The sequence below is a fragment of the Lygodium microphyllum genome, chromosome 2, assembly GCF_053477565.2.
Source record: "Lygodium microphyllum isolate KBCC chromosome 2, Lygodium_microphyllum_v1.1.10, whole genome shotgun sequence".
NCBI classification, from domain to species: Eukaryota; Viridiplantae; Streptophyta; class Polypodiopsida; order Schizaeales; family Lygodiaceae; genus Lygodium; species Lygodium microphyllum.
The window spans coordinates 46,738,455-46,755,220 of NC_141136.1; positions in this window are offsets into that span (position 1 = coordinate 46,738,455).

Genomic DNA, 16,766 nt, shown 5'->3' on the forward strand with positions numbered 1-16,766 from the left:
AGAAGAAAAAGAAATAAAATATGCACTCATGATCATGATGTTGCATCCGAAGGGTCCTCAAGTTAGGTATGCCCAGTGGCCTCAGCTATGATTGACTCCATCCATAAAGCCCTAGCCATTCTTTCCCTGAATTTCTTAGGGCACATCAAGTGTATGACACACCTAGGGAGCTTATTTCACCTATAGTTAGACCTATCACCATGAGTCACTTGCACATTTTTCTCTCTATTCCTCATTCACTTCAATGCCATGACTATCACCAATAAGATCTAGGCATAAAGGCTTTTAAAAAAGAACCATTCTCTCCAACTACCTCAAGTAGCTACAACTACTAGAGACCCTAATCCTCAAAATCATTTAGCTATGACACAATGCCTCGTCCAACATATTAATGATGTCTCCCATGATCTTCTTTGAGTACATTTTTCCTCAACACCAATAATGTTTCCCACATATTGAATTGGATTGCTTCATTAACTACACAAGTACAAAGAACCAGTGTGCACGTGCACTCACATAATATTTTCACAATAACTTAAGCAAGTTTGGATCCTCAACTATGGGACAACACGCCTAGCTCACTTTGAGTTTGACCCATCTCTTAAACCAACAATACAAGTCCTATGCATGAAAAGAAGGCTAGTACTTCCCCTAGAAGAGAGATTGCATGAAAGGCTTTCCAATTGTTAGTATAGAAGATTTCCAATTTCATGAAAGGTTTTCCAATGGCTAGTATAGAATATTTCCAGAACATTTGTGACATTACCTCTTCTTTAACATTGACTTTGACTTCTTTCCACAACTTTCAAGGTAATCTTCATCCACCATTGGAAGTCAATTATCAAGGATGCAAAGAATGTTATAAACTTCAATAGCCTTTGTCACACCTATTATCACTCCAACTACAACTTACCAAGTAGTGCATGGAGACTAGTCTCCTATAATTCTAATAGGTTTGCCCTACTAATGTGGATATTGAAAATTTGTTGTAATCATTTCCTTGCTTTTCTTCTAGAACTAGAAAGTCATCAATCATGATTTACTTAAGTTGGGATTAGATCTACTCCTAGAGTGATTTCAAAGAATAATGCCTACAATTTTCTTTTTTAAAGAAGCAATAATAACTTGGAGCTCCAATATTCCATAACAATATTAGTAAAATAATAGAAGAGTTTTCATAGCATCCAATGCAAATAAGGTAAATTTAGTGCCTATACCTTTACAAGTATAGAGCAAAACATGAGATCTTTTGAGAGCTTGACTTATATCAATTCTCTTAGTGGAGAACCATTATAATATATGAGAGCTTCAATTCTACAAATTCTCTAGAAGTAAGAACCACTTTGATAACATAAACAAAGAAGGGAAACTCTTTGCAATTGTTGATGATTATCTATGCCACAACTACAAGTTTGGAATTCCTTACACTTGTCTGTTATTGTGACCATAGAGAGGACCTCTTTTAGCTTAATATACTCCCATTTCCCCAAAGAGGACGGAGATATAGATTTCTCAAATCTTCTCAGTTTGATCTAGCTCTTAAGAGTTTAGCCTTTGATTGAAGCAAAAACATTCAATATTGTAGTAGTTAAACCAACAAGAGATTTCTAGTTTTCTATTGTGAAGTGCTAATCTAGGTATTGAATCATTTTTAAACAACTTCTTACTATGAATATTCTTGTTGCCATAGTAGACATTCATTGAGTGGCTTTGATTAGATCACTACTATAATTCTTACTATATGATTTGCAATTATTGAAAAATAGGGATTGTACTTATGAAAATTACCTTACTAATTATACCACAACTCTATTTTGTTGCAAGATCTAGTCCTTCCTCTCTTTAAAATGATCGATATCTACTCCTTTTACTCCCTCTTTTTTAGGCATTTGAGATGCCTTGATTGTATCAACATGTCTTTGCAACATAGGCATGCATTTTCTTTATTAATTTCATCCTCTGAAAGTGTTGAATTCCTAAATTTTGCATTCTTGCTCATAGAAAATTGATTTGTTACTTTTTCCCTTTTTAACTCTTTTTGCATCCAGCAAAATGTGTCCTAGGCATAGTTCTAATTATCTTGGCACACTTGAAGCAACTTGTTTTTTACTTTTACTTCAATGTCTAGTCTAGGCTTTTGGGTTAGACTTTGTTTTCAGTAGAAGGGAAGTTGGGGGTTGTACACATATGCATGCTTACATGTTGTGAGTGTGCACCCCCCAATGTTTAGGCTATAATGAAGACTAGCATGATGCATTTATACTCAATAATTTTAGTGGGTAAAATTGTCTTATCCATCCTATCAGTCTAGTTAAAAGTGATCTTAAGCTCTTCTTAACCTAAAGGTTATCAGACATCCATGTTTTTATGTTTTGATAAAATGGTCATACCTTAAGAAATCATTAATGTCCAATACCCTTTCTCTATCTAGATTTCTTATAGGGCAAGGAATAGTCGACCTACATCTTTTTACAATAATCTAGTAACATGAAACCTTTTTCTTTAATGAACACAATAGAAACACATGTTTTCAAAGTGATCAATTCGAATTTTTTGGAACCTTAATCATGGCATGAATCGACAACAACATTGTCCTCAATAAGCGGTGTAATAGAGATTCTTAGCACAAGGGATTCTTAGTCGACTTCATCAAATGTACCTTTTGCCTTCAATGATGCATCGTGCACTACTTTTAGCCTTTTACTTATTCATGGTATTGTTAAATTCCTTATTCATGTTATTGGAGTCATTGTATCTCACCATATGCCCTTTGCGATGCATACCATCAAGTAGGCTAACCTAAACTACATAAGCTCTCCTTATTTTCTACCTAGTACGGTGGTTAACTACAACCTTGAGTTTACAAAACGCCATTCTCCATTAACACTATACAATGCTTTTTAACTTGCTCTTCCACATTATGCATCCTAATTATTATCTTTAATGACCAAGGGAACTCCCTTTGCAAAATGACCACTTTCTTTCTCCCCACTATAGATATTTGGAAAGGGGGAAACCATATCTCCATAACCATGTTGGCACCATTTGATGAAACACCTAGTCTAGCACATTAAGGGTCTCCCTCCAGTTTGCAAAAGAAAGGATACATGCTTTTTAGCTTGACAAAGCCTTGAGCCTAGGCATATGCATGACATAGTCCAATGCTCAAGATAGTGTATCTCTCTTCATCTAGCCAATTAATGTGGGAAAGTTAGTGCACACTCCCCATTTGAACATGAACATTTTATTACAACAAATATTTGAAAATCATGGGATGATATAGGTAGGGTTTCCTCTACCATGCCATGCATTGAAAATTTAGTCCCTCTCCATGGCAATCCCAAAAGGGAAAGAAAAATCATAGTAGTTACAAAATTCAAAACATAACTGGTGCAAATTGGGTGAACACTAACTTACACTCTGCTCTAAATGCTCTCTAAGATGCTTTGATATGAAGGTTTAGCTTAAACATTCTAACCCTCAAATCTTTCCAAAAGGTGGCGTAATGCATTAACAAGCAAGCCGATATGATAGCGGGGCCCAAGGCTTATCAGTATTGTCTAACATTAATCTCACATTGGGGCCAGCGGGAGCGATCATTTGTGTAAAACATTTAGGCATCACAAAGCATGATAAAGGGTAAGGGTAAGCGAGCATGTAGGGGCCCGCCGGCCAGAAAGAGAAATGAGAAAGAGGTTTGTCGGGCGGAAAGCAAAGGCTTGTTTTGATTAGTAGGGAGTGTTGACGGGAGAGCGAAGAGGCTACATAAGTTTGCATGGGATTCCGCCAACTGCCGCCTTCTCTCCGGCTTACACCTTGTCTGTCCTCGCACCTACAAACCCCAGGCAATCTCCTCGTAACCTGCAAGCGAGCAAGAAAGCCAACAACCTTCGCACACACACACATATACATATATATATATATATATATATGCATTTATTTATTCACATGTATGATAAACAACCATTACGTAATGTATATCGTTGATAACGATCTCTCTCTCTCTCTCTCTCTCTCCGCGAGAAGAATTTAATTGCCTTGCGCGGAGGACTCGCATGCGGCACCGGTGATTGTTTGCTCATCGGCAAAAGAGAGCTGCATATAAATAAATACTCCCGCATTTCATTTTAATATGACCGAAAAGGAAACAATATTAAATAATGATGGAAAAGTTGGAAGGAAAAACGCTCGAACTGAGCGCCTTCAGAATGTATGTAATGTTATAACTTATGAGGAGATAGATAGTCGAGAGAGAGAGAGAGAGAGAGAGAGAGAGACAATATACTGTGTGTGTCTTTTGCTCCTTCCCGGTGTAAGTAAATGTATGAAGCTTCGGCCTACAAGTCACCTCAGATAAACCATTAAATTTATAGGCATCTTGACGTCAAAGGAATCGGGCGATACACTTTTCTACACTCGCAGGGGAGGGGGGGGGGGGGGATTAATGTATTATTAATTAATACTGGGCGTATTCGCTTCACTGTTCATGCGATAGATACAATAAGGTGTTAACGTTTTGGGTTTTTTTTTGTTTTTTTGTTTTTTTTTTTTGGAAAGGGCCAAGTGAGAGAGGAGAATTTTCTGCGCTTTGTATTTACAAACGTGTGTACTAGGCAGTGCGCCTGCGATGTGCGGTGGGTCAGTGTCAAGGGGCGAGGTAACGTGAGAGAGAGAGAGAGAAAAAGAAGCAGCAGAAGAAGAAGAAGAAGGGAGAGAGAGAGAGAGACTCTGAGACTTACCTCTTCCTCGTCACGCGGGGCATTGATGACGCATGGAACGAACATGCCTTAGGCATCTCCTCTCTCTCTCTCTCTCTCTCTCTCAGAGAGGCTTCCCCCCCCCCCCCCCCCCTTAGCATCGCCTGCACCCCCCTCGTACCCCCCAAATGCCACAACCCGAGATAAGCTCGCATTCATGTTTATCGATCTTATACAAATAACTTTTGCCTGCCCGTGTCAACGCATATGCCTTTCTCTTTACATAAACAAATCCCAAACCTAGGACCCATGAAACTCCTTTCTCTCACTATAACTTCAACGTTTAACTCTCCGCCTCAGCATGTGCTACATTGGAATACAAAGGACTCTCAAGTAGTTGCTAGACATCTTTGCATACATGAACTTACGTACAATATACAAAGCACTCGAGTAGGTAGACATCTTTGCATAGATGAACAACTTACGTACACTAGGCAAGCCCTCTGCCCCTTCTCATAGAGTAACTTCTTGGCTTATCCTAGCATCAACATTGAGTGAGGGATTGCTTTAGCACTTTATATATCATGTCTCACTATTGCTATCTTTCTAGCCCATGATATTTCATCTTAGGGTCACCTTTCATTATGCCTTCCACCATGCATGCCTAGCTAGTCATATATAGGGTGAGCTTCTCAACTCTATGTTTACAAAGTCTTCAATGAGCTAAAAAGGCTGTAATAAGTATCCTTCATCTAGTACGATCTCACGTACAAAATCCACTGAACTCATTTGAAAAATCAAATGTAATGTAGACAAACAAACACTTTGAATGCTTTCTTTTTCACGCCTTCAATCGATTCACTTCCATTGAATTACAACGTCAAAAGAACATGTATAGAGGGATGGTTTTCATTAATATCCCAATATGTTGGAATATATTAAAGGGGCATGCAAAGCAATAATTGATATATTGTGCTCAATAGAGTGACTTGCACTCTACAAATGACTAGCAGGAAAATGTATGGAATACCTTCATGCTATTAGGATGGTTATGGAGCATGTTGACCAAGGTTTCAAGTGCCATATTGAAGTATTTGCAATAAAGTCTCCTCCATCTTAGTTATTTGCAAAGGTATGATTAACTAGGTAATCAAAAACACAAACAAGCCCAATATTATAATCACTTCAAGATTATTTGATGTTTCTACATCAATCTATCAATGCAACTTAATACCTTCGAGGGACTCTATTTGAAAATTTATACTTACAAGTAACAAAACAAAAAAGTTGGCAACTAACAAATTGAATGTCACTAAGAACTTCTTTGGCAAGCTATTTGCATGCAGTGTTATTAGATATACAAAATACTTCACATAATGCTATGCTAGGTACAGATCCCTTTAAGCAAGTATTCATAGTTCAACACTACTTAATAATCACTTTGCTAGTTAAACTATCTTAGTATTGTGTAGTCAATGCAAGTTTAGTGATTGAGCTAACAATGTAATCGAAAGAGGTAATAAGGTCTTATGTGTAGTAACACTCTAAAATGTGCAAATTGGAAGGTTATGGTATTCTCATCTTGTCCATTATTTGTATAATATATAGGCAACAATAAGGCTTTCTCATATATTCTTTTTCTTGTGATCCATGAGTTTTATACAAAGATAAGTATTTACATTGACCAAACAAGGGGAGAATACGACTTCTTGCTAGAAGCTCAAAACAAGGATTATATAAACTTGCAAACAAGCAAGAACTTGTCCTTTGTCCTTTATGGCTAGCTTCTTAAAACAAACATGAGCTTCATGAGAGATACTAAGGAGATACTAGCTCCATGATTATGTGGCTCCATTAGCATTGTGTATCCACCCAAATACAACATCATTCCTAAAAGAACAAATTGTTTGAAAATTTAAGCCTATGAGGATAGCCCAAATTTTTAGCATTCATTCAAGTTTCCCCTATCTCCCAAAATCTTATGTTTCTAGTGAACTATATGATGCAAACAAATTGATCTTCTCCATCCTTGCCCTCACTCGCTTTTATAAACCTTTCACTTCCTTGCAATCCCAAGACCAAGCATTTCACATTCTCCTTACCCCCCTTACATAGAATGCATAGAGGAGAGATTTTGCTTACTCCACAATAAGACATTGAGCTTGTGAGAAGGCATAGCTCTTAATGCTTTCTTAAAGCTCTTTTTCCACATTTTGATCATGCCTTTTGACTCCTCCTTATGCGATGTTTCGACTATTTTAGGAGCTAACATGCATTAGGCTCCCTAACATCAGCCCTTTTTCTTAGTGCTACTAAAGGTTTACCCCACTAGCACTGGCCAATAATGCTTTAGCATGCCCTCTCTATGCCCATTGTTCTAGCAATTTTGAGAGGTAGGCTACCTTTTATTTTTGCTTTGAAAGGACTAATTGCATCCCATTTGCTTCTTCAATTATCAAACCAAACATGCAAAAAATCTGCTTAGATTGTCCTCCCTCTCGATCCTCACTTCTTGTTCTCACCTTGCCCTTCCATTGCATAAAATATAATATTTAAGGGTTTGTAGGGTTTTATTGAAGGTTACTAGTATTAGATCAAGTGGATCTTTTTATACAAAATCTGTTGGTGATATAGATGCTTGATTTGTAGATGTAACTATACTTTTCTCTTTGGATTTGGGATTGCTCCCAGATTTATATGTAGTCCATGTTCTATGAAAAGTCATGACTATAGAGATTACTCTATTGACATATCTTAAAAAATGTGGACATCATATACTACACGACAAATGATAAGATTTTGTGGATAAGGAACTTAAATTCTAACCTAAAATGTTAAACATACTCATATAGTTGCTTACATTATGGTAAACACAATTAAAGAGTATTGTCTACATATAAACTTGAAGGAAGTCATGGATGGGCACACAAGGTTGATTTGACTCTAGACATTAGCTTATAGCCACATCTTACATGTGTGCACATCAAATACTAAAAAATAAGTGATAATATTGTGTGGATGAAGAATATAATTACTTTATGATATAACTAATGGTGAAACAAAATCAAAAAAAATTGTGGCACCATTTAATAAGAATGTAGAATTATTTGGGGCTTACTACATTGATTTAAATCTCAAGTGAATGTAAAGCACATGTCAAACATGTGTGATGAAGCTTTGAAAATCCCATGAGACATATGCAACACAAGATAAGAGGGGCATCCAACCCTATTTGCACATTTGGGTGCATAAGCTTGGCACAATGCATGGATACATGGGTGGAACTTAATCATTGGCATGGATCTTTTAGTTGATGAGTTTCCATAGTGAAAATGATCTATAGACAAATCAAACTATTTGCCCCCTACACATTCTAAAGATCTTGTGAATGCAATGTGGGACCATGCACAAGGAAAGAGTTATAAACACATTGCTAGAATTTTGGATAAGTCTACATAAATTTTACTATCAATCTTGATCAATGTGGAGATAGAAAATGTGCATTAACTCATATGTAGCATTAAAATTTATAGAAAACACATCCTTCAAGAATGTCTCTATATGATGTTGGAGGAATGAATTTGAGGTGATGTGATGTTTCCTAATTATCTAGGCCACATTATCTATTAGCCTCATCTAATTTTCAAGCTTGAATATCCCAGAGGCTAACTAGAGCATTGATAGTTATCAATGGATGCTTGTGGTTATGACGAATTATACTTTCCTTGATTTTACATAGCATCATCCTTTTGGTTGAATAACAAGAACCTTTCGCTCAATTGAGCATAATGGTGATGAGTAGAAAGAATCTCAAGGGCCACTCATGCATGATGAGTGCATGATACCTTGTTTGTGTTCTACATATGGGCCAAGTCTATGCCAATTCATATTGTGTAAAAGGTTTCATGCATTCTTGGGTAAGAAGAATGTACAACTTTAGTGCTTAAAATGTTGATATTTTCTTACTATACTCTAGAATATATTATAGGAGTCTTAGTCTCATCTCAATTTAAACCTTACGAGACGAACTATCCAGTTGGGTAGAAAAAAAGAGCCAATAGTGTGCAATTATGGTGACTTTTGGTGAGCCAATGCAGCACATGTAAACAAGCTAGTGTTGATGATGATGATAATTCAAATTCAAAGTGCAGTTATGGGGAGGTTATTGAGTCTAATTGAAATTGTTGGAAGTGACAATGTTGAGCTGAATAGTCCCAGAAAATGACACATGGATGAATGCCATTATAGTATGGCTTCTTAACTATGATGTATAGAGTTTTCAATTATGTAAATGCACTTTTAAAATCATGTTTATCATACCACCTTAATCTCACTCCAAGCTTCTTACATTAGGCATATGATTAGGCAATAACATGCTTATAGTTAACAAGCTTGTGATTTAATAATGCAATTACATTACCATCAAACATTTTCTATTCCCTTGGAATATCATTTGCCCAATGGGTATGGCCTATACACACAAATCCGTCCATCTTTCATATTATTTTAGATTTTGACTCAAACTAGTCCTAAACAAGTAGATAATTAATCAAAAGTTAGTGTTTTTGGTAGACCAATCAATGTTGTTATCGAGTTCATTCTTTGGGTTTTATATGTCTATATTTACTTTACCATTGAACTCATAGCGAAGAACTTAAATTTCTCAATCTTACATAATTATGGTAGTCACTATTTGGTACTATGTCAATATGCTCTTAAAGTATCAACTCTCGATACAATCTAGTAAGCATGGGTTAGCACATGGAGTTCAGCAATTCTTTAGCAATACATATGACTGTGGGACAACCCTCCTTCTCACCATCTTATGTGTTGTTGGTTCCAAGATGAGAATAACACTCATTCTCAATTGTAAGTGATATTATTGCAAATTCAATATCCCTAAAAATAATGGAAAGCACATTTAGAAATGTGTGCAATTTTTATGATCAATCATTGAACCATTCTATGGTTGGAAATAATTCACTTCTGGGGGTTATAATATCATTTCTTTTTAAATTCATTTTCTCATCATCCTTATAAGTGTAAGTTTTCATTATTTGTTCACTCATGTCATTTTGTCATAGCTCTCTATACTTGACACAATCACTACCTTGTTGGATATTACTTCAATTTTAGATTTGGTGGGTTTAAGAGAAAAGAAGTGGCCATCTCAATGGTAATGTGAAGAAAATGTTAATCCAAATGCTAGAAATATCATGTATATGGCATAACTCAAGTGGAGGTGTAAGTAGGACTTTTGAGATTTTTCTTACAACTCCCAAAGGTCATAGACCCACTTCCTTCAGTCATGGGTCATCCATGAGCTTTGTAGTAGTATCCTTCTTAGCAGCTTTTAAAGCATTTGATGCAGTTCTACAAAGATGTGACCAATAAGGCCCTATAAAGGGAGACTTAAGATGACCAAAAACTAAATTATCCATGTGACACCAGATCGTAAACAAGGTGATGCCACGAACAATTTCCCAAATCCTTTCAAAGACTTCATTGAGATTACCATGGTCACCTAGCAAGCATTTGCTTCCATCAAACAATGAGATGTAAATTAAGCTTCTCCATGACTTTCTTTATCTTTTGCTATAGGGCTTGCACTTCATGACACTCCCAAAAGACATGACTGATGCTATTTTCTTTCTTTTTGTAGAAAACACACACGAAGATACCTAAGATACCTATAAAGACTTTGATACACGATCCCTTGTTGCCATTTTATTGGCCACAATTCTCCATAGCAACACATTGATTCTAGGCTCTATCTTCTTCCAAGACTCTTTAACCCTCAAATGCCATTTGACATTGCATTCCCTAAAGTCATTTCTTGACTTGACGACATGTAAAGACTTGCCTCCAAGGCTAGTTAGGTACTTGAAGACAATGAATGTCTCACAAGAATGAGAAGGTCTTCAAAGAAGTGTCTTGAAGCCAATCATCGTCTTACATTTGGTATGTAATAAATCCCTTTCTTTTGAAGGCAAAGGCTATCCTCGAAATTATAGCCATTTAATATCATGCCATCATCATAGGGGTAAGGCATCAGCCAAAGATTAAGGAATAGAGAGGTATCCTTTTTCCCATGTGGGGCACCCTTCTACCAAAACAAGGAAAGAGTCTTTTTCTAAGGGTTGATAAACTATGCTGGGCCATAGTTTGATTGCTTGATAACTATCTTGCTAGAGCTAGATAAGAGTGCATTCCTTCACTTGGCATTATCCATAGCTTACCATAGACCTTAGTTTTCACAATATGATCATAGTAAGAGACCACCTATGACTTGGTCTCTGTCATTCAACTACCTTGGGTATGAGTTTGATGATGCCTTGATTGTTAGACTTGGCAATGGACCACATTGATTAAGCATATCATGTAGATTTTGTGAACAAACATCTAAATTTAAGCTAAAAAGAACTCCATTCAAAATCTATCTATACTAGGAGCAAGGCCTTTGCACATTGATTTCATAGTGTGGAGGTCTACTGGTTATAGGACTCAATAGGACAAGAGCAATTCTAGCTTTGACAAAGGAATCCATATGCTCTTAGAAGGGGTCTGTTGTACATTTCCATTCCTTCAAGATTGTAAAGTGGAGACTCACTATAGTAGACAAGTGCTTCTCAAACACATTAGAGATACCTTCAACATCAAAGTACCTCTTACCATCCTCATCCTCTACCATGGTCATAGTTTCTCTCTTTTGCTTGCTCTTGAGAGCACTCACGTAGGCAGAGGTGGGAGCCTAATGAGAAAGCATGGTTTCATCCCTTAGTTGTTCCTTAAAACATGAAACTCTACTATGTTCCCTACCTCTAATAAAAGCTTCAATGTCTTGCAAGATACGAGGTAGCATAAGATCCCTAGCTGCACACACAATAGAGTAGCAAGTACACAACCCTAACCTTTCTCAACTACACTAAGTTTCCATTGCCCCATTTGAGCCCTACATTTATGATGTTATTTGTAGAACATAGTAGCCACATGCATTAATCCTAGTAATTAGCATGAGAACAAGATGCAAGATCACAAGCCTCTTTTGCATCCTAAACAAAATATTTGTCAACCTAGGAAGCTTGTGTTGAGTTTGTAGGGGGGTGAGGGGATTTATTAACACCACGCGTGCATAATACCATCCTGAAAGAGATCATGATAGGAAGGTGATCAAAATCTAAACAATCAATAAAAAAATTGTAGCTAATGTCTTACAAGGCCTATATGATAAGATTATTGAGCTAGAACATATCCAATTGAGTATCACACCATGATTAATCTCAGTGCCTATTGTGCTAGATGATGCATTTTCCATCATCTTCCAACAACGAGAAAGTGGCATTCGCTGAGCTAAGAGGCATCTACATGTCTTTCTATGATTCCCTTTCTTCCTTGGTCATATTTTCCAATCCATGCAAGTGATCCTCATTGCCTTGCCATATTCCAATCCCCAAATAGTATTGCATTGTTACCCAACACATGTGACTTGACCCATTGCCACGTGTTAGCCCTATGATGAGAGATGTTGGGCACATACATAGACTAGCATCTCACCTAACACAAAGATCTTAGTTAGTACCAATTATATTACCTTTTCCATCATTGTGTGTTAGTTCAACATGAATCTTGTCTTCCACATAGACTATCAAACCTTCTTTCTCTCTCTGTGTTATAGAGAAGGGAAGCATTTATAGCTAGGCAGACAAAAATAAAGCACGTTGCAAGGTTCAGTTGGACCTCATCCATGCCAACAACATCAACCTTGCATTTATGCACCAATGTAATTAGAGCACCATGTTTCTCCTAGAGAAAGGGCCCTGAGAATTCCAAGAGAGAATGGAGATCCTACATGTGGCCCTATCCATGCAAGAATATTGAGAGGAATCAACATAAGCTAGAGGAGAAAACAAGTTAGTAAATGTTTGCCCCCCTCTAGCAAGTTTCTTGGTGTTAGCATTTTTAGTCTTTCGTTTATGTAGCTTGGTGTTGGATTGATTTTCTTTGGCATGAGCCTGTCTCTCCTCATCCTCCATTCCTTGTTCAAGTCGATTGGCTGTAGAACTTTGTTCTCAGGCTCCTTGGTCTTGAAGCTACCTGCAACCCTTGATGAAGAGGACCAAGCTTTATCTTCCTTGTTCAATAAATTGGCAGCACTATTCTTACTAGGACAACCTTCTTAGCCTCCATTGTATTTTTTTCATTAGCTTCAACCACCTATTTTCAAAGAATTAATGGAACCCTCAACATCACCCTCCTTGCCTTGCCATTGAGGGCACGCTTTGGGGAAATGGTCTAATCGATGGCAAATGTAGTAATCATGGAAGTTGGAGAAGTGAACTTCACACACAAGCTCCATCCCTCTTTTGTCATGAATCTCCAATACTTCAAGAGGCTCGACCTATCTATCTCACATAGGTTGCAAGTTTACCTTTCTCTTTGGGATTAAAGGAAGCAAGGAAACATAAAGAACTTTGCCAAGCATTGAAGCAATGGCCTTAACTTTGTTTTCAAACACTACATGCAAGTTAGGAAAAGATGCCTAGAAAAGAGATTCTAAGAGAAGTACATCATTCGGTGAGAAGATCACAAACCATGGGAGGCAATGCATCCAACAAAGCAAGCTAGGGCCCAGTTCCTTTTAGGAGGGGAGTTGACAAGAAACTAGTAAAACCCTTTACCAATGAATGTATAATAGACAAGGTTGTAGTGAGCATGATAAGTGCTAAGAAACTTACGATATAATTCTGCATCATTGGGAAGACGTCCCATGAAATATAGATAGCGATGAGTAGAGGTGAAGTCATAATATTTGAAATAGAAATCATCCATAGGAAGTTCCATTTTGACCTTATGCACCCACTTCACATTGGAAGACTGAGATTGTTTCTTGGCATTGCTCATTTTGAACATGTCATCAATGAAGCCTTTGTCCAATGCCTACAAGTTTGGCCCTTTTTCTTTTGCATGCAAGGCATGTGAGTCTACCTCCATGCCACCATGATCCTTGCCACACTTGGACTGAAGCTGACTCAAGAGCTCACAAAGTTCTCATGAGCTTCTTCATGCCAAAAGCAACTCATGACCCAATATAATCAAAGTTAATGTGAAGTTGGTATGACATACCTATTGATTTAGTCTTTGCATAAGGGTATCTTTACTCAACATAATCGTGAATGCAACAAAACCCATATTATCCTTTCTCCTACAAGACAAGAGAAAAAGTGTTTTTAAGGAAAAAATTTCAAGTCTTAGTGATTATGTCTCTAGTTGCAAGCCTAGTCATCACCTCCCTCCATAACGTGAACCCATGAGGGCCACATGGTATAAGCTAAAGGATGGAATGTATCTCCAAACCCTATGAAATTTTATTTTCCATGTTCATTCTATTATTATATGGAAGCATTTGGTTTTTCTACAGGTAAAGAATTTGTTTGTGCACTTCCCTAAGGTCCTTTCACAATAAGAACTTATCCAATGATTTCCCATTTGAAACTAGCCATGTAAATACATATACAATGATATGCTTAAATCATATTCTCTTATGGTTAAGTTGTACCTCTTATCCTTAATACATTTGAGCCAAGTATGTCAAATTATACCTCTACTTAACAAATTTAACAACCAAGCACAATTTGAATATCCAAGGCATCTACCTCTCATTGCATGCTCAATATTGTTAAAATGACTACATCTCCATTTTTTATTATGCTCCAAGTTCCTAACATTGAAAAAAAAAATTCCATAATCAGCAATAGACATTGCTAGGGTCCCTAATATAGAATTTGGAAGGGGTGTACCCTTGTACATTACATTGTTATGAGATGGGCTATATGGGTTTGATTGTTCTATAAAGTGTTTGTAAAGGTGGGAAGGGCTTAGCACAATTAATTACACTATACATTGAAGACACTTGCATTGAATAGGGAGTTATGAGTGCTTCCTATCATGGGGTTTGAGAGCATTCGATGGAATATCCATATTATCAACTCATGTCATTAGGTGCTAGTGAGTCGATGAGATTGCATGGGTGGAAAGTCAAGCCAAATTGCCAACATGCATTTATGGCTAAAGTCTATATGTAGGCAAATGTTGTTGCTCCCGTACAACACATCATGAGTATTGAGGACTTGGACCTCATCCATTCATTGTCTTCCATCCAATATCTATCTAGATCAACAAGTAAGCTTATAATATTGCATAGTGTGAATAGTCATCAAGCATCAATTGTATTAGTTTGTTGTAGCAAGATTTTATTTTCTCCTATCCTTGCCAATGTAATTTTGCTTATTGTTATCATCTATTTTCCTATCTTATTTTACATGTAAGAAGCTGGGAAGAAGAATATTTTAGTGTGGAATTATTAATAATACCTTGTCACACTCACATAGGTATAAAAGGGTGTGAGACATGTAAATTTTCATATCTTTTGAATATTAATACATTTATTATCTCTTACCTCACCTTCTTGTTAACAGCTTCAACTGCTTCTCTCTCTTCTTTCCTAAATTTCTATCTTTCTCTCCTCATCACTCTTTTCTCTCTCCTTTGCTTCTTTCTCTCTCCTCTCAAGTCTCTCCTTGACAAGTGGTATCAGAGCATAGACTTTAGATTCATTTAATTTTCTCATTTCAGACATATTTTCTCTAATTTTCCACCATTAAATCTTGGATAATGCATACAAGAGTCACATGGCACTTGTAGGAGTTCCACTTGGATCAGAGACTAATCTTGAAGCTTTGACAAAGATCTTGGAGAGATTTGGCGAAATTGTGGGGCTAAAATGGTAGGTGTGCACCCATTACAGGCTATTTTGAAGGTAACTTGGTAAAATAGGAGCTAACCAGACTTAGAAGAGAAACAAGAAGAGAAACAAACTGTGGTTACTTTTTAAAGAGAGAGTTCTCTTTCTTGGAGCTCTCCTATAGGTTTCAGGGAGTTCTCAGCCAAGATCCCCTTCTACCTCTGAAGCAATGAACTATTCCAACCATTACATACTTCAATATTCTTCTGTTCTTCATTCTCAGAGGAGAAGTACTAGTTACGCCAAGTGTTAAGCAGTCTTGAGTAGTAAAATAGCCCCAAAGATTGTGATTTGGGATAGATTACTCTTACTCTACTAGTCATCATTCAACTTGAGGCTTTGTCATTGGTTTATGGCAATCAAAAGCTCTGGTAAATTGCTAAGATAGTTGACATTCCCTTCTTCTCCAACTTCTAAGAAACCCTTGCCATGGGCAACCATGGAAGCTTTTGTCCAAGCTTCAATTTCTTGAAGATTCTTCATCATTTCAACCTTGGGATTCATTCTAGTGAATATTATTTAAGAAAATGCACAAGTATATGTATGGCTTAGAACCTTCTTTATCATAGCTAATGTTATGGTGCAAAATCCCACCACTCTTTTCAAAGCCATTGAGCTTCCACAATGTTATGGATGGAAGTATAAAAGAGAGTCCTCATTTTAGCCTACTTATGGACATCCAAGAACTATTTTAAAATAGGGACAAGTTGGCAATGTTTATAGCAGTAATCATGCACCAAATGGGAGATTTAGAGTATCAGCTTATCCATCATTCAATGCTTCAAGACCTCAACGTAATTTCAGGACAGTAAACAATCCAAGAGTGGATTTTAAACAAGGAGACAATAAGTTTAGATCCACTTCAGCCAATGTTAATCCAAAGTCTATTCCTATGGAGCTCTATAAAGAAAGGAAAGAAAAAGGATTATGTTTCAAATGTGGAGAGAAGTATATAGTTGATCATGCAACAAAGTGTATATAGAAGAATGCAAATGCCAAGTTCCATAGTATGTTAGTTTTTGAAGACTTAAAGGATGATAATGATGAGGCAAATGCATTTGTGACTACCATTGAAAATGAGGATGTTGAGGAGGAAGTTGGGCAAAAAAAAAATTATGATGCTGCCAACACCTTCCCTTTTGATCCGGGATGAATTCTTGATGAACCACATGGTGCCATTAATTGTTCCATCTCCATGGATACTTGGAGAGGTTCTAAGAGCCCTAATAGACTTCGTATAAAGGGTAATATTCATGGAAAGAATGTGT